Source organism: Chiloscyllium plagiosum, chromosome 21, assembly GCF_004010195.1.
Source record: "Chiloscyllium plagiosum isolate BGI_BamShark_2017 chromosome 21, ASM401019v2, whole genome shotgun sequence".
Lineage (NCBI taxonomy): Eukaryota > Metazoa > Chordata > Chondrichthyes > Orectolobiformes > Hemiscylliidae > Chiloscyllium > Chiloscyllium plagiosum.
Genome location: NC_057730.1, coordinates 21,343,418 through 21,368,364, shown reverse-complemented (window position 1 = coordinate 21,368,364; position 24,947 = coordinate 21,343,418). Strand labels below are relative to the sequence as shown.

Below are 24,947 nucleotides of genomic sequence, written 5' to 3'. Positions count from 1 at the left end.
TTTGGACTGTGGGAGGAAACCGGAGCACCTGGAGGAAACCCACGCAGACACGGGGAGAACGTGCAAACTCCACACAGTCAGTCGCCTGAGGCGGGAATTGAACCCGGGTCTCTGGCGCTGTGAGGCAGCAGTGCTAACCACTGTGCCACTGTGCCGCCCACAAAGTTGTGGGTTTGGAAGATGCAGTCAAAAAGCTCAGTGAGTTGTTAAAATTGTGCCAAACAAAGCATTCATTTCCCTCCATAAATAAATATATAAACTTAAGTGTTCACTGCTAACTACTCACACAAGAATCGTGGGCCATTCAGCCCCTCCAATCTGCCCGACCATTCAATAAAATTATGATTCATCTTCCTCAGATCTCAACTCCACCTTTGTACCAGATGCTGACAGCCCTCAACCTGATGCTTCAAAAATATACTTCCTCCTCAAACACATTCCAGTGATCTCGCTTCCACAACTGCGTAGAGAATTCCATACATTCACTACTCAGAAAAACTTCCTTCAAACCTCAGTTATAAATTAGGAGTCTCCTTATCTGGTAATTATGTCCCTTCACTTGAGATTATGCCACCAGTGAAAACATCTTTTCAACTTCTACCCTGTTAAGTTGCCTTAGAATCTTGAATGTTTCAAGAAGATTACCCATTATTTTTCTAAACTGAAATGAATAAATGCCTAACTTGTTAAGCCACACTTGACAAGTAAATCCCTTCATCCTAGAAATCAGCTTAGTGAATCATATTGGAATTGCTTTCAATGGCAGCATAAAAACTTCTTAAAATAGAGATACTAAAACTGTACACCAAAAAACATCTCATCGCAGGTTCAACACACTCCATTTACTCAGCACAGGAATTCCTCAACAACAGCGATACAAAAATCGATGAGGATGAAACTATTGTCTCTTTCAACATTACAGTGCTGTTCACTTCTATTAATGTAAAACTGGCAAAGGAAACACTGACTGAACTTCTAGGTAAACTGATAACACAGACCACCAATGAAACAATCAGCAAAGATAATATGCTGAAATGACTGGACCTATGCCTGACCACGCACTTTGTCTTTAATGAACAAGTGTACAAACAAATTAATGGGACACCCATGGGCAACCCATCTCTGCACTCATTGCTGAAGCAAAAATGCAAATTCTAGAAAGCACATCCCCACCCAGATCCAGCCCAAACTATGGATCAGACAAATGGACGATACCTTTCTGATAATTAAAACAGTCCAAGTTAGAAAGCACACACCATCTTAGTGGAAGAAGATGAGAACTACAACGAACTCCCGTTCTTAGACATACTGGTAGAACAAACAACGGTGAATTCCTTACCACAGTGTACAGAAAGGCTACACATACAGACCAGATTCTTAATTACAACAATAGCCACCCTAACATCCACACTCTCAGCTATGTCAAGACTCTGTTTAAATGAGCTATATCACATTGCAAAAACCCAAACCTCCACAAAAAAAGAGGAATAATGGGTACTCTAACAGCTACATCTGCCAATGCCTAGCATATAAACAACACCAAAAAGACACTATGTGCCCTAACATACTGCCCACCCTATCCTATATTAAAAACGTCTCAGAACGGATTACAAGACTCCTACATCCTCTGGGAATAACGACAGCACACAAACCAACTGCCACACTTCGCCAGCTACTACCCGAGACCGCATACCCACAACATGCAGGACGAATGTGATACATAAAATACCATGCAGCAACTGAGAGAAACATTACAAATGGGTAGGAAACTCACCACCAGAATACATGATTATCAGCCTGCAATAAAACAACACAACCAGTTCTCCCCCATGTCAATACGCAATGTCAATGAAGGACATCAATTCAACTGGGACATTATGATACTGGGACAGGCAAACAAAGACAAGCTCAGGAATTCCTGGAGGCCTGGTATTCATCTACAAATGCCACAAACAAACATGTTGAAAGAGACCCATCTAAAGATCACTACAGTACAAAACTGGAAATACAACCTCCCCCACCCATGACAAACAGAGACATACAAATTCTGGGTAGGATTATACAGCACTTCATCCAGAGACTACACAGGACTGAATAAGTCACCCAGTAAGGGGACAAAACGTTTGCAAAAAAACCAAATGACCTGGCAAACCGACCAACAACTCCAACTGTACACCAGATGCAGTCTCACCAACATCCTGGACAATTGCAAGTTTCCTATTTTAAACTGTAACCGCCCTTAGAAATATAGTTCAAAATTCCATTTCTTGCTACACCTGCATGTTAACATTTTATATTTCATGCACAAGAACATGCAGATCCCTGAGCATTGCACATTTTTGAAGTCTCTCTCCAGTTAAATAATAGTCTGCCCTTTGATTCTTCCTATCAGAGTGCATGACCTCAAATTCTTATATTAAACTCCATCTACCAAGTTTTTAACCTCTCATTCAACTTATCCATATACCCCCACCCTTGCAGATACCTTATAGTCCTCCTGCCTATTTTGAGATCAGCAGTAAATTTAGGTACATTATTCTCCACACCTCCTCCGAGTCATTAACATAGCTAGTAAATTATTGAAACTCTAGGACTCTGATCCTTGAGGTACTCCACTAGTTACACCTTTCCAATCTGCAAAAGATCCGTTAATGCCAACTTTTTGTCTTCTTTACGTCAACCAATCCTCAACCCATTCTAATGAATTAACCCCATCAGCTCCTATCTTGTGCAATAACCTTTTGTGTAACACATTTTCTAAAGGATATTCAATATCCACATACATCTACTCTGGTTGTTATATCTTCAAAAGAACTCCAGCAAATTTTTCAACACTGATTTTCCTTTCACAAAATCATGCTGACTGCAGTAGGCTTTTCTAAAGGTGCAGCTATTTCTTCTTGAACAATGGACGCTATCCTGATGACAGATGCTAGCTAACTGGTCTACACTGTCCTGCTTTCTGTCTCCCTCCCTTCTCTACAGGAGCATCACTTTAACAGTCTACCAAACCCTTTCCAGAAACCAATGAATTCAACAATACTCTATTTCAATTAAAGCCTCCATTATCTCTACATCCAATTCCATTAAAACTCTTGGATGCAGGCCATCAGGTCCTGGTGATTTGTCTACCTTGTCAAATATTTTAATGGAGACAGTTACAAGATCTTACTTATCTGTTACCTTTGAGCTGTTTGTAGTGTCCTCCACTGAGAGGACAACTCAAATTATTTGCTATTTTGTGTAATTAATTTCTTCATGACATCCTCCAAGAGAAGTCTACTTTCTTTTTATAAATCCACAAAACCTTTTGCTGTTTGGTTTTATATTTCTTGCCGATTCCCTTTCATAAATCAATTTTCTTCGTCTTTACTCGTTTTTTTAGTCATCTGCTAACAGCTCATAAAGGAGCCTCAATCCTTATAGCACTTTTTGTATCCTTCAAACGAATGCTGGCACAAATGGTTTCATCCATCATTTCCCGTTATCAATTAACTTCCCATTCTCAGTCTCCCAAGGACCAACAATTACTTTACTTTATTTCCTCCTTTAATACCTGCAGAAACTCTTGCTATCCATTTGCACAACCCTACCGAACTTCATATCTTACCAGATTTCTTCCTCCTGATTACACTTTTAGTCATTTTTGACAATTCTCTATATTCTGATCAAAGATACTGGCACTCATCTCTGCATAGCTACATGGATTTTCCTTCAATTCAATGTTGTTCCTAACCCTAGTTAACTACAAATAATGCATCTTCATTTACATTTTTTTAGTGGGAATATCCCCTTGAACATCCACAAAAAAAGATTTCTGGGAAATCCAAGATGGAGGACGAAAAAATTGTGACTGTAAGAGCTGCTCCTTTTTTGAGATATTTTAGGCACACGAGAGCTGATTTCTATGAATTCCAGGATCAGTAATTACTGTTTTATAAGCTGTTGCATAGTTTTGGAACTTAGAGGCAAAAAGAATCAAAACAACCGCACTTTAAAAAAGGAGGAATAGAGACAAAGGCAGGGGCCATATGGTCAATGAGTGAGAGAGACAGAGGGTGCGTGTAAGACAGAGGGACAATAATTCTATTAGTCTTAAAGTAGTGATGGAAAAGAATAGATAGATTGAAAAAGTGAAGTTCTAAATTGGAGGAAGGCCAATTTTGATGGTATTAGGAAATAACTTTCAAAAGGTTTCAAAGAGGTAAGTGTGGATAACAGATCAGCACAGGGTGCCCAGGTGGATGGGGTGTGTTCGAGACAAGAGAAGGGGTCCTTGCTGGTTGGGCAGGAGTCTTGAAAAAGTCTTGAAAGAACTTTCTAAAGTTGATTAGGGGACGTTCGCAGGTAACAGGACAGCTTGAAAATAGAAAGCCTTCAAAAATGAAATAACAAGAATCCAGAGACAGTATGTTCCAGGTAAGGCAAAAGGAAAGGCTGGTAGGTATTTAGAATGCTAGATGACAAGAGAAATTGAGGTTTGGTCGGGGGGGGGGGGGGAAAGAGAGAGCATACGTCAGCAGAGATCGAGTGAATCCTCATAGGAGTACAAAGGCAGTAGCAGTATACTTAAGAGGGAAATCAGGAGGTCAAAAAGGGGACAGGAGAAAGCTTTGGCAAATAGGATTAAGGAGAATCCAAAGGGATTCTACAAATATATTAAGGACGAAAAGGTAACTAGGGAGAGAATAGGACACCTCAAAGATCAGCAAGGCAGTCTATGTGGGGAATTGCTGGAGATGGGGGAGATCCTAAACAAGTATTTTACATCAGTGTTTACTGTGGATAAGGACATGGAAGATATGGAATGTGGGGAAATAGATGGTGAGATCTGAAAAGTGTCCATATTACAGAGGTGGTGGTGCTACTAGATGTCTTAAAACGCATAAAAGTGGATAAATCCATAGGAGCTGATCAGGTGCACACAAGAAGCTAGGGAAGTAATTGTTGGGCCCCTTGCTGAGATATTTGGATCATCATTGGTTACAGGTGAGGTGCCAGAAGACAGGAAGCGGCTAATGTGGTGCCACTATTTAAGAAGGTGGTAAGGAAAAACCAGGGAACTATAGACCAGCAAGCCTGACGTCGGTGGTGGGCAGGTGGTTGGAATGAATCCGGAGGGACAGGATTTACATGCATTTTGATAAGCAAGGACTGATTAGGGATAGTCAGTATGGCTTTGTGAGTGGGAAATCATGTCTCACTAACTTCATTGAGTTTTTTTGGAAGAAGTAACGACGAGGGCAGAGTGGTGAATGTAGTCTGTATAGACGTCAGTAAGGCGCTTGACAAGATTCCTCATGGTAGATTGATTAGCAAGGTTAGGTATATCACATGGAATATAAGGAGAACTGGCCATTTGGCTACAGAACTGGCTCAAAAGGTAGAAGACAGAGGGTGGTGGTGGGGGGTTCCTTTTCAGACTAGATGCCTGTGACCAGTGGTGTACCACAAAGACCAGTGCTGGGTCCACTGTTTTTAATCATTTATATAAATTATTTGGATGTGAACACAGGAGGTATATTTAGTAAGTTTGCAGATGACACTAAAATTAGAGGTGTAGTGAGCAGTGAAGGAGGTTACTTCAGAGTACAAACAGGATCTTGATCAGATGGGCCAATGAGCCGAGGAGTGGCAGATGGAGTTTAATTTAGATAAATGGGAGGTGCTGCATTATGGAAAGGCAAATTAGGGCAGGACTTATACACTTAATGATAAGGTCCTGGGGAGTGTTGCTGAACAAAGAGACCTTCGAGTACAGGTTCATAACTCCTTGAAAGTGAAACCTCAGATAGATAGGACAGTGTAGAAGGCATTTAGTATGCTTCCCTTTGTTAGTCATGTTGCAGCTGTACAGGACATTAGTGAGGCCACTTTTGGAATATTGCGTGCAATTCTGGTCTCTCTCTCATAGGGAGAATGTTGTAAAACTTGAAAGGGATCAGAAAAGATTTACATGGATGTTATTAGGGTAGAGTTTGAGCTATAGGGAGAAGCTGAGTGGGCTGGGGCCGTTTTTCCTGGATCGTCAGAGGCTGAGGGGTGACATCATAGAGGTTTATCGAATCATGAGGGACATGGGTAACAAATAGGCAACATCTTTTCCCTGATGTGGAGTAGCCTAGAACTAGAGAGTATAGGTTTAGTATGAGAGGGGAAAGATTTAAGAAGGGACCTAAGGGGCAACGTTTTCACGCAGAGGGTGGTGCATGTATGGAATTAGCTGCCACAGGCTGGTACAATTACAATATTTAAGACATCAGGATGGGTGTGTGAATAGGAAGGGTTTAGAGGGATATGAGCCAAGTGCTGGCAAATGTGACCAGATTAATTTAGGATATCTGGTCGGCATGAACGAGTTGGACCAAAGGTTCGGTTTCTGAGCTGTACATCTCTATGACTAACTGTCTCTCTATAGATTGATCCCCCTAGTCAGCATGCCAATTCACTTCAGCTAGGTCAGTTTTCAAGCCTACACAATTGCTCTTATTTAGATTTATAATCTCAGCCTTAATCCCCATCGTACAGTTTTCAAATTGCATGTAAAATTCACTGAAGTTATGGATGCCTTAACACAAAGGTCATTAATTAATCCTGTCACTTTAAACCATACCAAATCTATTAAAACTAGCCCTCTATGGTTGATTCCAACTCAAGCTGCTCTTCAAAATCATTAAAACTCTCAAAAGTATTCTACAGACTTCTCATCCAGGGTAGCAGTGTCATCCTGTTTGCCCCCTCAGTCGAAGCAAAATGCTCAGAGACAGAGTACAGTTTTACCTCCTTCATCTTTATTCTGGGCCCTGGAAGGAGAGAGAACGATCGCCCATGTGTACAGAGACATGAGTTATCTGACTTCTCTCTCGAACAGCAATTTCTTAATGAATTAAGAAGTCATTTTACAGGGAGGAGCATCCAGATAAGGCAACATACATGGTGATTGGGTGACTGTTACAAATCAGCGAGTGTCAATAATAAAGATTAAGCCATTTGACATTATACAATGAACATTCTTAACCTTAACTGACTTCACATAACAAATACTTTCCACCTTGTTAAACTGACCTTACATACTGATTGCTACCTCATGTTAAATGGCTCTACATAATGACTACTTTTCCACCTTGTTAACCCATTACCCTTGCCTCCAGCACCCCAATGTTAACTGTGAGTTCTTATCTGATCACAGTCATGCTCAGCTGAACCTCTTGTTTCACAAAACTCAAAACTTAACTCTTTCCCTACCTGCTTATACTTTTTAGATCAGATTAGATTTCCTACAGTGTGGAAACAGGACCTTCGGTCCAACTAGTCCACATCAGCCTTCCGAAATGTAACCCATTCCCCCTAACTAATGCACCTAACTCTATGGGCAATTCAGCATGACCAATTCACCTAACCTGCACATCTTTGGACTGCGGGAGGAAACCCATGCAGACACAGAGAACATGCAAACTCCGCACAGACAGTCGCCAGAGGCTGGAATCGAACCCGGGTCCTGGCGCTGTGAGGCAGCAGTGCTAACCACTGAGCCAGCATGCCACCTATACATATTCTCACTACCACCAATCTGATTTTTCCAGTTACATGGAAATTAAAGTCACCCATGATTACTATCATCACTTTGTCAGAAGCATCCAATCTTTCTTCTTGTATACCTTGTCCTACATTGCAAACACTGTTCAGCCACCTGTAGTTCATTGCCACTCATGACTTCTTTCTCATACTTTTTCCTCATCTGCACCGAAACCAATTCTACATCCTGATCCACTAAACCAAAGTTATCTCCAACTTTTGTACAAACCATATCTCTACCGTTATCTAGCTTTCTAGTTTTGCTGACCTCTCAATATTCAAGACCCAATTCTCATTATCTTGGAGCAATGCCTCAGTAATAACCATCAGATCATATGTATTGACTTCAACATGCATAACTTGCCTACTTAGTTATGACCACTACCCACATTCAGATAATCTTTATTTTTGCTTTTTTGTTATTTACGTAATATCTAGTTTTAATTGTGTATTCCCAGTGCTTTTTCTCTCTGCCCCTTCCTGCCATTCCAACGCTCTTTTCTTCTTAGCTCGTCTATGATGTTTGATATACAGCTTTCCAAATGTGCTCTCTTACAACATCCCCACCTGCAACCTTTGAGATTCTGCTTTCAATTTAAATCCTAACTCCTCGTACTCTCATTACAGAATCGCTTTTCTCGTTCTACCTCTGTTTTTGTACCTACATAGACTATAATCATTCAATTCTCCACCTCGTATTCGAAGGTCCTTTTCAGACCTGGCACCCGGGCAGACAACACAGCCATTTGGACTTATTTTTGCATAAGGCAGCATCAATCTCCCTCACTATACTATATCCACTACTACATTCCTGGTTGCTCCTTCCACACAAATGGCTTCCTTTATTACGATGCCAACAGTTTGGTTAACAAGAGGATGAAATTGATTACCAAGAGGATGAAATATCAGGATATGCAAGAATGTAAAGTTGAGGTTAAAATCAAATGAGTCACGATTTATTGAATGGCACAGCAGGCTTGAAGAGTCTAGTATCCTACTCTTGTTTGTATGCTACATGGTTTGTTCATTGACAATCTCATGTCTATGGCTATATTGCAAGGAAAAGCTATCAATGTGAAACATTTTTCTCTCCGCAGATGCCATCTGACTGGCTAAATATTGCCAGCACTCTGTTACTAATTTGGATTTCCAGCATCTGCCAGTTTGTGGTTCAGACATCACTGCTCATTTAATTCAGATTTCTTGAGCAAGCCCATTTTAATCAGTCTACCTTTGACGACCAAACCTTCAGTTGTTATATTCCCCAAAGAGTTGGATTCCCTCACTACACCTCTCCACCCCTTTAACTTACATTCCTTTCAGATGTTCAAAAATCTCACTCTGATCAAGTTTTCAGTCATCAGACCTAACATCCTCATCATGTGGCTCAATGTCATTTCATTTGACAATACTGTACAGTCAAGTGTCTCAAGGCTTTTATGATTTAAAGATGCTTTGTGGGTACAGGTTGTTGGTTATCAGGGGAGGATACCCTGAAGATGAGGACATTGATGGGGTCCAGCAGAACACGTGACAGAAACACTTTGGCGATAAAAATGTATCCATCCAATATCGTAAGAAGACTCCATCTTAATCTTGAATTAACTTATTGTTCTAACAAGTTCTGAATTTTACTTTAAAAGGTTATACAGTGAAATGTGCATATCAGAGTTTGCTTTGGTAGCATGAGGGGTGGTGGAAAACTAAAATGTGGATAACTGTTGTCTATAGAGTCATATAGCATTGAAACAGGCCCATTGGCCCAACTTGTCAAAGCTGACCAGGTTTCCGAAGCTGAACTAGTCCTATTTGCCTAATTTTGCCCTGATCCCCTGCATCTTTCCTATCCTTGTACCTGTCCAAATATCTTTTAAATGCTGTAAATGCACACACCTTTACAACTTCCTCTGGCAGCTCATTTCACATACACACTTTCCAAATGAATAAGTTGCCCCTCAGGTCCCTTTAAAATCTTTCTCCTCTCACCATAAACATATTACCTTTTGGCTTTGGACTCCCCTACCATGGAGAAAAGAACTTGGCTATTCACCTTATCCATGCCAGTCATGATTTTATAAACTTCTATAAAGTCACCCTCAGCCTCCGATGCTCAAGGAAGAAAGCCAAGCCGACGTAGCCACTTCTTATAGCTCAAACTCTACAATCCCAGGAACATTATAAATCTTTTCTGAACCTTTTTCAGAAGTGTCATACAACATGGAAATAGATCCTTCGGTCCAATTAGTCCATGCTGACCAGGATCTCAAACTAAACTAGCCCCACATGCCTGTGCTTGGCCCATACCCCTCCAAACCTTTCTTATTCATGTACTTATCTAACCAAATGTCTTTTAAATGCTGTAACTGTACTTGCATTCGCCACCACCTCTGGCACTTAATTCCAAACACAAATCACTAAAAAAGAAAGAAAGTTGCCCCTCATGTTCTTTATAAAACATTCTCCTCTCACCTTAAAAACATGCCAACTAGCTTTCAACTTACCTACACAAGGAAAAAGACCTTGGCTATTCGCCCTATCCATGCCTCCCATGATTTTATAAACTTCAAAAGGTGACCCCTCAACCTCCTACGCTGTAGTGAAAAATTTCCCGACTTATCCAGCCTCTCCTTATACCTGCATTCCCAGCAACATCCTGATCAATCTTTCCTGAACCCTCACCAATTTAATCATATCCTTCCTGTAGTAGGGCGACCAGAACTGCACACTGTACTCTAGAAGAGGCCTCAATGTCCTGTAAAATCTCAACATGACATCCCAACTCCTATACTCAAAGGTCTGAGCAATGAAGGGAAGCATGTGAAACACCTCCTTAACCATCGTCTTCCTGAGATACAAATTTCAAAGAATTAAGTACCTGAATATCTAGATGTCTCTGTTCTACAACACTACCCAGGCCCTACCATTAATTGCATAGGTCATGTGCTTGTTTGGTTTACCAAAATGCAATACCTCACATTTATTCAAATCAAATTCTATCTGCCACTCAGCCCATTGACCCAATTGATCAAGATCTCTTTGTAACCTTAAATAACCTTCTTCAATGTCTACTAAACCAATTTTGGTGTCATCCGCAAACTTACAAACCATGCCTTTCACATATTCATGCATGTTGTTAATATAAATGAAAAATAAAAGTGGACCCAGTACAGGTCCCTGTTGAATACCTCTGCTCACAGGCCTGTAGTCAGAAAAACAACCCTTCACTACCACCCTCTGTCTCCTAAAGTCAAGTCAATTTTGTATCCAATTAGCAAGCTCACCCTCAATCCCATGTGATTGAACTTTACGAATTAGTCTACCATAACATGCTTCCTATAGCAGGACAACCAGAATTGTACACAGTACTCCAAATGTGGCCATACCAATATCTTGTACAGATGTTAAATGATATCCCAACTCCTGCACTAACAATAGAAGGTAAGTTCAGAATGCAATATAATGCAACTTGAGAAAAATTATCAAGCTCCTTAATTTTTAAAAACCTGACAAAACAGACATTTTTAAAAATACCAAGGAATAGGGACTTAACTTCGATAGTAGAACAAGACTGCAATCTCATAGATCAATCAGGCAAAATATGTTAGAAATGCAGGTCCCATTAAAGCAGCAAATATTTTTCTTTATAGATTCTCTCACTTCATATTTTCCAAGAAACAAATCAAATTTTAGCCATTGGTTTATGGGGATTAGTTAGCAACATTTACATGTATAAGGATATAAAGTTTACGTTGGAGTAGAATTTGAAATATTTAGAACTCATTTCAAACAAACATCTGAACTTTAATACAATAAGACATTGTGCAACTTGTTGGCAAGCATATAGAAAAGTAACTTGCACATAGCATTATTGCACAAATGATGGAACGTATGCAGTGTACACCAATGTACAACTGATTAATTACTGAAATGTGGACTGGACTAGGTACCATTAGATCTCTAGTCTAATGCACTCCAAACTGATCTACTTTAATTGAGTACAAATCACAAATAGATCACGTCCAGAGTTGATTGACAGCAGTTGATGCTCTCATTAGACTTTTATATTTCAGCGCTGAGTTGTTAGAAATACTGGGTTCAAATTCCACCTGTTCCAGAGGTGAGCTGCAAGATGTATGAACAATATAATTAAAAATATATCTTTTAGAACTGGGCTCTTCACTAATGGATTGTTGATTACTAACATAGAAAGGGACTATAAGGGAATGGTATAAACTGTTGTACTGTAGCGTAGACTTAGAGAAATCTTTAGAAATGTGAAAGTCTTCTATTGCGAATTCAACACATGGATAGCAGTAAATATAACAAAGGCATTTCAAAATCTATCTGCCATAATGTAAAGCTTTAGAAAAAAAGCCCCTAAATTATTTCTAATTCACCTACAAATGTCAGAGTTATAGAAGTGATTTAGATTAATTTCAAAACTGACTCTGCTCAAAGAACAACTTTCAATCCCTGACAGTGTAGCCAGGTAACTCATCCATACATGTGATTGCATTTCTTGCAAACAGAATAAATCAGTGCACCGGTTTGGAAAAAGCTACTTCTTCATCTGGTTATCCAGCAGAATTACGTGGTAAATCCAAAAACACAACACCACAATATAATAGTTACCAACAATTTGACATGTATATAAAAAATTTACAGAAATGTGAATTTTAAATTTTAAATGTGATCCAAGGTTTAGTAAATACCCATGCAGAACCAACAATTTTGTTAACAGTTCATACTTCATTCCTACAACTGCCAAGAACATTTAAGTGTTAGGTTTAACAAACAAAAGTAACTGATTGGAAATATGTTGAGTAAACAAAAGTGATTACAGGGTTGTAAGTGATTAGTTTTAGTATTTTATCTTGGGGACACACTTCAAGTAGTCCTGCATTATACAGACAAAAGTTAGCAAGTACATTAAACAAGATAAAATCTAGATCGCTATTAGCTTATCCAGATTGCAGCGAGTGCTGTGTTTTATTTCTGATGCAATACAGTTTCAATTAGGAAAGCTGATCTCAAATTTTCACATCACTCTTGAGCAATACTATGCTAAGGAAAGGAAATGGAAATGTGAAAGGCAGATGGTGTCTCTGTTTGATCATTGTTCTCAACTTCATTAGTACTAAAAGTACTTTAAGGGTGCCATGGCAAGATAAAGTGGATGGAGGCTGGAATCATTCAATTTTGTTTTTAAATTTAGGGAATGTCTGCTACTTTGATTCTGTACTGCAATAGCCGGTAGTTTCACTGCTGAATTTTACAGATATGAGTGTGCATTGTTTGACAGTGATGTACAGTCAGCGATTCATTCCTAGGAAGACGTTCTTTATATTGGGAAGATTAGATGATGTGATGCTAACATACATATAGAATACCTGAAGACATTTACAGATTAATATTAAAATGCTATATAGCACACTGTTATGTAGTGACCACACTTTTCATACTCATCACAGGACATCAGACTTCAGGACTATTAGAGTTTAACTACAAGAAATATGCATGTGGACTTTCTTCCACTAAGAAGATGGAGATGCTGTTACAAACCTGTTAGAAACTATCAAATGTTTAAAAACATTCTGAGCACCCAACAGTTTATTGACAGAACTACACCACAAAACTCTTTTTTTAAAAAACTATATTGTGCATAAAAAAGTACAATGAACTTAACATTGTAATTTATTTCAAGTCACAAAGTTGCCAGATACAGACACTTCAGTCCAAGTCATCCTTGCCAACCAGACGTCCCAAGCTGACCTAGTCCCATTTGCCAACATTCGCCCCAAAGTCCTCTAAACCCTTCCTATTAATATAACCATCCAGATGCCTTTTAAATGTTGTAACTATACCAGTCTCCACCAGTTCCTCTGGCAGCTCGTTCCATACATGCATCACCCTCTACACCAAAAGGTTACCTATTATGCCTTTTTTACATCTTTCCTTCCTATGTCCTCGCATTTTAGACTCCTTCACCCTAGGAGACAGAAGTTGACTATTCAGCCTGTTCATGATTTTAAGAACTTCTCTAAGATCACTCCTCAGCCTCTGACACTAGAAAGAAAATAAGCTCCAGTCTATTCAGCCTCTCTCTATTGCTCAAACCCTGCGGACCCAGCAATATCCTTATAAATCTTTTCTGCACCCTCTCAAGTTTAACAACGTCTTTCCTTCAAAGGGTGACTAGAATTTTACACAGTATTCCAAAAATGGCCTCACCACTGTTCTGTATAGCTGCAACATGATATCTCAACTTGTTTACTCAATGTACTGATCAATGAAGGCAAACGTGCTAAATGCCTTCTTTATCAGCCTGTCCATCTGCAATTGCACTTCCAAGGAACTGTACACCTGCATTGCAAAGTCTCTTTGTTTGGCAACACTCTCCAGGGCCATAATATTAACAGTACAAGTCCTGCCTGGTTTATCTTACCAAAATGCAACACCTCATATTTATCTAAATTAAACTTCATCTGCCACTCTTCAGCCAACTGGCACAGTTGGTCCCATTGTACTCATAAGTTTCATCACTATCCACTACACACCTGTTTTGGTGTCATCTGCAAACTTATTAACCATGCCTCCTATACTCCCATCCGAAATTGTTTTTGTAAATGACAAACAACAGTGGACCCAGCACTGATCCTTGTGGCCCATCACTGGTCACAGGCCTCCAGTCCAAAAAACCCTTCACCACCCACTACCCTCTTTCTCCTGCCTTCAAACCAACTTTGTATTGAATTGGCTAGGTCCCCCAGATCCACACACATACAGACAAACAGAGAGCAAGCCACAATGGCATGGAAAGATCGACTGACCAACATTTGCTTAGTTATTTTTCTATTCAACTAGTCACCTTTTCTTTACACACTTCATGACTATGAATGCCTCAGCTTCTTATTACAGTTGCTAACAGATACCCAACTGTCTTCCCACATCTTCTCAAGCTAATGTTGTTGACTGTTTTGTTAGAAAACCGTGTGGACCATTGCAGGTTTCTTCCTACAGCTACAAGCTAATCTTCTAGTTGTTTACCCCTCATGATCCAAACTGAGATATAGCCCCATCCACAATCTATGTAAGGGACAATGAAGGTAGCATTTTCCTTATTTGAAAAGCAGGTCAAACTTACATTTTCTTTGGCTCTTGCAACTCAATAAGTTGCAGCCTAAACCTAAACCAAAACAGAGTGAGAGACAGACAAGACAGACAGACAGACAGACAGACAATCTCCATCTATTCTCAAACTGAAATGCTTACTCCTGTCAACGCAGTAAAATTAAACGAAAGAATATTTGAGCTATAGGGACAGGCTGAACAGGCTGGGGCTGTTTTGCCTGGAGTGTCGGAGGCTGAGGGGTGGCCTTTTAGAGGTTTGCAAAATTATGAGGGGCATGGATAGGATAAATAGGCAAAGTCTTTTTTCTGGGGTGGGGGAGTCCAGAACTAGAGTGCATTGGTTTAGGGTGAGAGGGGAAAGATATAAACGAGCCCTAAGGGGCAACCTTTTCACAGAGAGGGTGGTATATGTATGGAATGAGCTGCCAGAGGAAGTGGTGGAGGCTGGTACAATTGCAACATTTAAGAGACATTTGGATGGGTATATGACGAGGAAGGGTTTGGAGGGATATGGGCCGGGTGCTGGCAGGTGGGGCTAGATTGCTTTGGATTATCTGGTCAGCATGGACAGGTTGGACCAAAGGGTCTGTTTCCATGTTGTACATCTCTATCACTCTAATGACTCGAATGACTCTAACTTGCTACCTCCACAGTTTGGCTGCATAATAAAATATCATGCCCTTGGATGCCCCCCAAAAAATTTTCCCTTCAACAACTGATTCTGTAACCACATAAATAATTGGTCTCTAATGTAACTTTCAAAACCCTTATCCAGAATCACTAGCTTTTAGCTTATTTTATGAGCATAACATTATCTACAAAGAGATCCAGAAATGGGTGCCTATTGTACCATTCTTTTTCACTATGCATTCTGACCTTAAAAGTTAGCCAGTGCTTATCTTACAAATACAATAAACCTTAGTTCATTTGAATTACATTTGAAGAGTAATCATTTTTACACATGCCCACTTATTGTACATTTCATACTTCACCCTCTAAACTAATAGCATTATTCCTGAATTAAGTGATTCTTTTGCAATTACACACGCAACAAATATTGGCCTACAGTGTTTAACAATGTCAATATCTACAAGTAGAGAAAAAAAAAATCTGTTGTATAAAGCAACTGGACTCAGTCCAATCAAAAGCTTTGGAATAGCTCAGCATACATATACATGACCGACTGTTTCGGCTGGGATACTCAATTTATTGTTAGCTGTTTGACAGTTCCATAGTCCCCAGTCACACAGCGAGGATCTAATTACTCTCTAATGGGATATAATAACATGTCTTGTTCTGTATCAAATTCTAAGCAAATGTAACCTGTTGTTACCTTACTAATATGTAATAAACGTCTTGTTACTCAAGTAAGTGCCTCTTCTATCAAAACAAATAGTATTGAAGTCTCAAGTCCTGTAGACTAGTTGTCCAAGCACCTCCACATCTCTTTTCTAGATCACTTGCTCAACTGTTGCCAAGAAATCCAACAGCGGAGAGCTATCATTCCTAAGATCTTATTCAGAGAGCTAAGCAACGCTTGCTACAAATAGAATGGCTACAATATAGGGATGGTTAATGTTCTTGGATACTGTAAAGAGTATGCTTGACTTTTGAAAATTCATTGCATCATTCATCAAAATGAACCTTAGAAATGTTGGGATTTCATGCCTGTTATGAAGCTTTGAGGTTTCAAGCATGAACATTAAAATTCATGCACTAATTTACACACAGTCAAAAAATCTGATTAAGGACTTAGTAATGAGACCTTCTGATTTCCTGCATAGTTCCCTGAATTTCCAGGAGAGACACGATTACTAAATCCTACAAAACTATTAATGGGAGAAAGCACTCAAGTAACTCATCAGTTTGGTCTTTCTAGCAAATGGGCCATTGAATCTAGACAGATTAACAATGGAAGAGAAGTTGAAAGAGAGCTCTTGCAGCTTTGTGTCTAATCCACACTGCACTGCCCAATCTCCAAAATGTGCAGACAGTTTCAAAAGTTTCCAACGGAAATTTTAGAAACTTAAGAAATGCGAGTAGGAAAGGCCATTCAGCCACTTAAACCTGCCACACCACAAGACTATGACAGATTGCGATCTAACCACATTGTAGATCATAAACTTTCAAACTAGCCATGAATCAATTTAAATGACCCAGTCTCCACTAGTGATATGTGCGCAAAATGTTAAAAGACCTCAAAAGAATATTTTTATCCATTTTAAATGAGACTCTGACTTTATTCTGAAGCTATGCCCCCATTTCTAGATTCCCCCATCCTCCGTATCTTCCTGCCAAAACCCTTCAGAATTTTTTTCCTGATTATATATTTATGGATTTCCAAAAGCTGATTCACTAACATTACCTGTCATTCTTCTAAATGAAGTGTGGGCCCAGCCTACTCAACCTTTCCTCATGAAACAATCCCTTCATCCAAAGAATCAGCCGAATGAACAGCCACCTTTCAAATATATCTTTCCTTCAATAAGAAACCAAAACTGCACAATACTCTAAATGTGATCACACCAACATACTCAACAATTTGTACTTCTATGAAGACCAAATTTCATTTGTTTTCCAAGTTAGTGCTATACAATACTTACATACTACATTTGTGTTTCAAGTAAGAGGACACCCAAATTCCTCTGTAGCGCAGCATTTTTGGTCTCCCTCTCTCAATGTGAATAATACCATACTTTTCTACACTATTTGTCATTTTGGACAACCTCACATTTTCCCACATTCATGTGTCATATTTTTGCTCTCACAACCAATCTATATTGCTTTGCTGAACTCAACTTGTTTTACTACCTATGCTAATTATATTACATTCAATATAATGAGGTCTCATCTTATGCATAGTAACCTTGCTAATAGTAAATGCACATTATCAAATGCATTTAAGAAGCCCAGATACATTACATCTACTAGTTTTCTGATCCATCTTGCTTCCTACGAAGAACCTGCTAAACACTATTTGTCAATCATAAATGACAGTGTCCTATAAATATCACTGATAGTTGATGCAAAAGCAGAAAGAAAGAGGACATTCACAAGCAATTGGAAGCTTGTGAATGCCCAACCAAAGGTAATCCTGCAGCATCTAAAATGCCTTGTATGACAAAATGAACTTTATTTTGTTATTTATTTTTCTTCCTTGTAGCATAATTCGCCTTCTCCATTTCTCTCTTGGCCCCAGCACAATCTCCCAATCATACCCCAGCTTTTATGTCACTCCCAGTGGAGCACCACTAATTCATAAAACCATGCTAATTCTGCACACAAATTGTTTTATATGTTTTCTAAATGTCCTGCTCCTACTTCCTTAATGATGGACTTTTGCAAGTGTCCAAGTGACAGAGTCATAGAGATGTACCGCACGGAAACTGACTCTTTGGTCCAACTCATCCATGCCAACCAGATTTCCTAACCTAATCTAGTCCCATTTGCCAGCACTTGGTGCATTTCTCTCTAAACCCTTCCTATTCATATACCCATCCAGAAGCCTTTCAAATGCTGCAATGGTACCAGCATCCACCACTTCCTCTGGTAGTGCATTCCATTCATGCATCATCCTCTGTATTAAGATGATGCCCCTTAGGTCCCTTTTAAATTTTTCCCCCTCACCCAAACCTAATATCCTCTAATTCTGGATTCCCCACCCCAGGGTAAAGACCTTATCTATTTACCCTATCCATGCCCCTCACGATTTTATAAACCTCCTATAAGGTCACCCCTCAGTATTCGACATTCCAAGGAAAACAGCCCTGTTCAGCCTCTCCCTGTAGCTCAAATCCTTCAACTCTGGCAACATCCCTGTAAATCTTTTTTGAACCCTTTCAAGTTTCACAACATCCTTCCAATAGGAGGGAGACCAGAATTGCACACAATATTTCAAAACTGGCCTCACCAATGCCCTGCACAGCGTATCAAACACCACCTTCACTGTCCTATCTACCTCTGACTGGATGTTAGGCAATATGACTTAGTTTCCTTTGTGTCTCCCACCTTTCTTGTTTAGGAGTACTACATATATAGCTTTCCAATTTACTACAACTTTACAGATTCTAGAGAATTGTGAAAGATTATAACCAATGCATCCATTCTTTTCAAGATACCAAGATGCAGATGATCATGTCCAAGGGACTTGCCAGCCTTTCGTCCTATTAGGCTGCCTTCAGTTTCAAATGGAGAAAGTGAGGTCTGCAGATGCTGGAGATCAGAGCTGGAAATGTGTTGCTGGAAAAGCGCAGCAGGTCAGGCAGCATCCAGGGAACAGGAGAATCGACGTTTCCTGAAGAAGGGCTTATGCCCGAAACGACGATTCTCCTGTACCCTGGATGCTGCCTGACCTGCTGCGCTTTTCCAGCAACACATTTCCAGTTCAGTTTCAAATGTCTTACTACCCTTTTTGCATGCTGGGATGTTGAGAGGACAGATTCAAAATACTCCTTCAAAGTCTCTGCTAATTCATTTTCATTTGCAACTAGAAATTCTTACTGCACATTTTTCTTGGAAGCTTGCAAAATTTTCTAAAGCTTCTAACCTATCACTAATTTCACAGGATTGCTCTTTCAATTTGATACTGTTCTGAAATGACTTAGCTAGCTGCTGATGGTTCATCATGATTTAGTATGAATTATCTCCTTAAACCGTCTGCCACTCATTATTCACCACCGTCTCACCTTTTAACCGGTTTTCCAGTCTACCTTAGATAGACTAAGGCGGCACGGTGGCACAGTGGTTAGCACTGTTGCCTCACAGCGCCAGAGACCCGGGTTCAATTCCCGCCTCAGGCGACTGACTGTGTGGAGTTTGCACATTCTCCCCGTGTCTGCGTGGGTTTCCTCCGGGTGCTCCGGTTTCCTCCCACAGTCACAAAGATGTGCAGGGTCAGGTGAATTGGCCATGCTAAATTGCCCGTAGTGTTAGGTAAGGGGTAAATGTAGGGGTATGGGTGGGTTGCGCTTCGGCGGGTCGGTGTGGACTTGTTGGGCCGAAGGGCCTGTTTCCACATTGTAATGTAATCTAATCTAAAAAAAATAACTCAGACATCATATTTTTTAAATTGAAGATGATAGTTTCAGACTAAACTTTTCACAACCTCGACTGAATCTGGTTTTCAATTTAGCACCTTAGCAAAACCTTGGTTTTCATTCTATCTTAGTCACCGGTCCCCAAGTGGACCATGTCAATTGATCCATTACCTCCACTTCAAACTGTTCTTCAACCTCAAGGAGACCATTGAGCACAACCATATAGCATTCTTCCTCAATGGCTCAAGTTCCCATAGAACAAAGTAATAAAGTTTGCCAACTTTTTCAAATGAGTCAGCCTGTGTCTCAAACACAAGAAAATGTGATTAGGAGGAAAAGAAACTGCAAACCACACAAAAAAATCTCTCAACTTTCAGGCCATGAGTGTACTACCAAAATTTGAGGGTTTTCTTTGGTATGTATAGCTTTATAGTATTGATCCATGCTTGAATACTAAAGTGTTGTTCACTAACTTTTACTTCCTGGCTCATAAGCTCTTTTGGGCACAAAGTAACAGAAGGGATTGATAATATTATGTTACATTATAATAACCAAGTTGACCAACAACTGCACCCACACCATTGTCCAAAAGATAGTTTCTGACAATTAATTTACATGCAAGCTTGAGAATTCTTTTAATTTAATTCAATTCTATTCAATAACCACTCTGAATAACAACTCGACTCTGAAGGCATTGCCTTCAACTGTAGCATAGGTGGAATTTATTAGTTCAGCATGACCTTGTTGACTGGACTGGATAATCAGTACCCAACTCTGCAGTTCATTTAATGGGTTGGAGGGGATAATGGGCACACTTGCCCCTTCGAATCTTCAAAATACCTGGACAAATTAAACTATATGGCAACACAAAAGCCAAGAAAAGATACAGACAAGGGGCAGTTGAACAGAGACAGAGTGGAACAAAAATGAAATTGTTGGAAAAGCTCAGCAAGTCTGGCAGCATTTGTGGACAGAAAGCAGATTTAATGTTTTGGATTGAGTGACACTTCCTTAGAACTTAGGGTAGAATCTGACCAAGTTACAGGGGTGAAAATAGGTGCCCCTAGTGATGGCACAGGTACATGATTCCAAGCTCATCTCAAAATCAAATTTGATGCCAAGAAAAGTTTGGTTCCAGAAAAGCAATGAGTCTGATAATTTAAGAACACTAGAGTAGTTCAAAAGAATTGCAGTGAAGTGGAATTACATTTTATCAGCATACTTGTGCAGACTGACATGTTCACATTATTTTGCTGAAAGGCAACACGCAGATGAAAGACATCAGACAAGGCCAAGAATAGATGGCCAAACTGGATGACAGTAGAGGGAGACTGGAGGAAGGATGGTGTGATCAACAATGCCAAAGCCATCAATGGCTACTTTGTCTTTGCCAGAATCACAGGATGCAATTTGCAATTTGGATAAGAGCTGTTTAAGAACTGTCGCAGGAACAGTATTGCAGGGATTCAAAATGGAGTTTGGGGGAAAAATGGGCATCAATTTAAAGATGACAACATACTCAAAGACTTGAGGAACAGGTGGTAATAGATGAACAATAGTTTGCAAGAACAGTGAAGTTGAGTTTTGTTTTGAGGGGGCTGATGACAGTAGCTTTGAAAGAGGGTAACAGTTGTGAAGACAGAATCAACCCTAGTCCCCCATTAATATGGTCTTGGAAAGGTAGTTAAGTGTCACCAGGAGATAGTGGGAAGAAATCAGTTTCCATCTCCCCTCTCCCAGTAAAAACATAACATCAATATTTTCTTTCAAAGCCACTGGACAGAAGCAATAAAAGCCAGTTCAGTCAGACTCCAAAAGGAAAATTAACTTTTATAGGCATATTGAAGCACACTCTAAATTCCTTGTTTAGTCCATGCAAGTGTTGACAAATTTGGAACAGATCCAAATATACAGACATATGCACAAATTTTAAACTTTATTAGCCAGTTCTGTAGTGAATTATATTTGAGGAGGAGTGAGCACTTAATCAAAGAGCACCAAACTGGAGCAGGAAAGCAAAGTGGTGTTGTTGCAATTGGTCTTTTATTTCAGGGGTTCTTTGTTTTGAAAAAGAGAAACTGCTGGAAGATATTAGCAAACCCTTCCCACTCCATGCTGCTTAATGTCTCATTGATATTTATTTCTACAGTTCCAAAATCTGTTCTAACTCAGCTGTTACAAAATGAAGACATTAACTAGTTCATTTATTAGACATGATTTGGAGGTGTCAGTGTTGGACTGGGGTGAACAAAATTTAAAATCACACAGTACCAGGTTATAGTCTAACAGGTTTATTTGGAAGTACTAGCTTTCGGAGCACTGCCTCTTCACCACCTGATGAAGGACAGCGCTCCAAAAGCTAGTTCATTTACAAGTGAAGGGATTAACTTTCATTTCAGTAGTCACTGTACAGGACGCCTTGAATACTACTGCGAGTAACGAAAAGAGAAATAGAGTAGGAAGGAAGGAAGGAAAGAGAGTGAGAGAAAGTAGATGGGGTTGCTGTGAAGTAAAAGCATGATAAGTACGCTGCTTTAGGCTTTTTAGAACAAGTAGGGAAGTGCACAAACCAAACATGCTAAGGAAGTTCAAGGGCAGGAGTACAGTGATAAACAGTGATATACAGTGATTGTTGAATTTGGGAATGGATATGGGGAATAGCTCAGTGCAGGAATAGAGATTTACACAGTGAAAAATCAATGAGATCATCTTAGCTGTGCCCATACATATCCTGCCTGAACAATAATGGACAAAATGCAGAATATACAGCCATGAAACATTCCCCAAAACACCATTGTCTCCTTTGTTTCCCAAAACAAAGTTTACATTCAAGTCAATGCAAACCAGTGAAGACTATACAAATAAAATTTGACAAAAAGTTTGATTATTTTCCCTGAAACAACCAGCAAGAGCACCAGCACAGAACTTTCAGGGATGTTCAACAAGTTCTGTGTAACAAATAGTATGGATGCTTGCCTTTATAGTAATCCACACAATGTAGACGTGTTCCAGGCAAAGCTAGGTTTTCTTCTATTGTCAACCCCTAACTACCTTATAGAAGTGTATAAGGTCATGAGAGGCATGGATAGGGTCTTTTTCCCAGGGTTGGGGAATCAAGGACATCAGTTTAAGGTTAGAGGGGAAAGAATAAAGGGGAACTTGAGGGGGCAACCTCTTTTTTTTAAAACAGCATATGGAATGAGCTGCCAGAAGAAGTGGTTGAGGTGGGTACATTAACAACATTTCAAAGGCATTTGGACAAATACAAGGATAGGAAAGGGTTAGAAGAATATGGGCCAAGTGCAAGGAAATGGGGTTAGCATGGACAGACATTTGGTTGGCATGGACCAGTTTGGGCCAAAGGACTTGTCTCAATACTGTAGGACTCTGTGACTATGTTGCGGCACGTGGCTCAGTGGTTAGCACTGCTGCCTCACAGTGCCAGGGACCCAGGTTCGATTCTGGGTGGAGTTTGCACACTCTCCCCATATCTGCGTGGATTTTCTCCGGGTGCTCCGGTTTACTCCCACAATCCAAAGATGTGCAGGTTAGGTGAATCGGCCATGCTAAATTGTCCCATAGTATTCAGGGATGTAGGTTAGGTGCATTAGGCAGGGGTAACTGTAGGGGAATGGGTCTGGGTGAGTTACTGTTTTTAGGGGTGTGGGGATGTGGGGGGGTGTGGGGGAAGAGAGGTCGGTGTGGATTTGTTGGGCCAAAGGCCTATTTACACATTGTAGGGATTCTATGACTACCTTTGGGAAATTGCTGGTGGCCCACGAAGTTGAAACACTGCTGTTCACATGGTGAAGGTACTCCCACAGTGTTATTAGGCAGAGAATTCAGGATTTGGAAATTTAGCATAGTAGATGCAGAGTTCACATTCTCTCCCCCTCTCTCACATGTGTATGTTATTCTTTCTCTTCTAAGCTTACTGAACAATGCACCATTTATCAATAAATGCAATCAAATTAATCCTTGATGCGGGGAAACTCTTAGAAATAATAAATCTTACAATCACTTGAGGACAAACATGGATTAAGTGAGAAATACCAGCATGGATTTTAATGGCAAATCACATTTAACTAACTTGAGGTTTGGGATGAAAGGACAAAAGATTTTGAGAGTAATACTGCTGATATGACGTCCATAGACTTTGAAAAGACATTTTAAAGTTCAACATGACAAATTGTTAAAGTTAGAACCCAATAGATAAAAGGGACAGTAGCAACATGGATACATAATTAGTTAGGTGTTACCAGAAATATGGTAGAAGTAAATAATTGTTCCTTGAATTGCAGGAAGATTTTAGTGGAGCTCCACGGTGGTTGGTGTTAAGATGTCTGCTAATGTATATTTATGATTTAAATTTGGATGCACTTGACAGAATTTCAACAACTGCAGTTGACAAAAATTAGAATAATTCAGAACTGGGAAGAGGATAGTGATGAACGTGAAGAGGACAGATAGGCTGTTGGAATGGGCAAACAGGTGGCACATAAACTTCATTGGAGAGAAGTGTAAAAAGTGATTCATTTTGGTAGGACGATGACAACTTAAAATAACGGCACTATTCATTTGGGATGAGCAGCAGCAGAGGAACCTGGGGTGTATGTATACAATCATTGAAGATAGCGAGGAAAGTTGAGAAAGTTGATTAATAAAGGATTTGGGATCCTAGAATTTACAAATAGGGAAAGTTATGAAAGATCTCTAACACTCCAGTTGAGACAAAACCAATTTCTAGATACTTCAGAAAGCATCAGACAGGATGCAGAAAAGACTGACAATTACAATTCTAGTTATGAGGAACTTTAGTTATGTGGATAGATTGGAGAAAGTGGGATTGATGTCCTTAAAGAGAAGATATGACAGAGGCAGGTAAAATAATAAGATGCAAAAATAATAATAATGGCCTGTGTAGAAACCTCTCAGTCATGTCTGTGCCAGCCCCTTCTTATCCCACATGCAGTGAATAGTCTGCAACCCAGAACACAGCCTTCAGGTAGGGAGAAACTGCTCCCACTGGTAAAAGGGCAAGAACCAGAGCACATCAATTTACATATGACTGACAATGCCCTTAGCAGTGTTCAACCCATATCCTGCATTTCTGCCCTCATCCCTTTCCTTCTCTTCCACAACAATGATTGGATCCCCCAGTCCTCACTTACCTCAGCTTCCAACAGATTGTCAGCTGCCATTTCC

The 24,947-nt window shown here is 39.8% G+C and overlaps 1 protein-coding gene across 2 annotated transcripts in view; it reads right to left on the bottom strand.

The window, feature by feature from the left end:
* Nucleotides 1-24,947, bottom strand: part of adcy9 (adenylate cyclase 9) — a 171,973-nt gene that overhangs the window by 130,629 nt on the left and 16,397 nt on the right. The gene's annotated exons all lie outside the window — the stretch shown is intronic.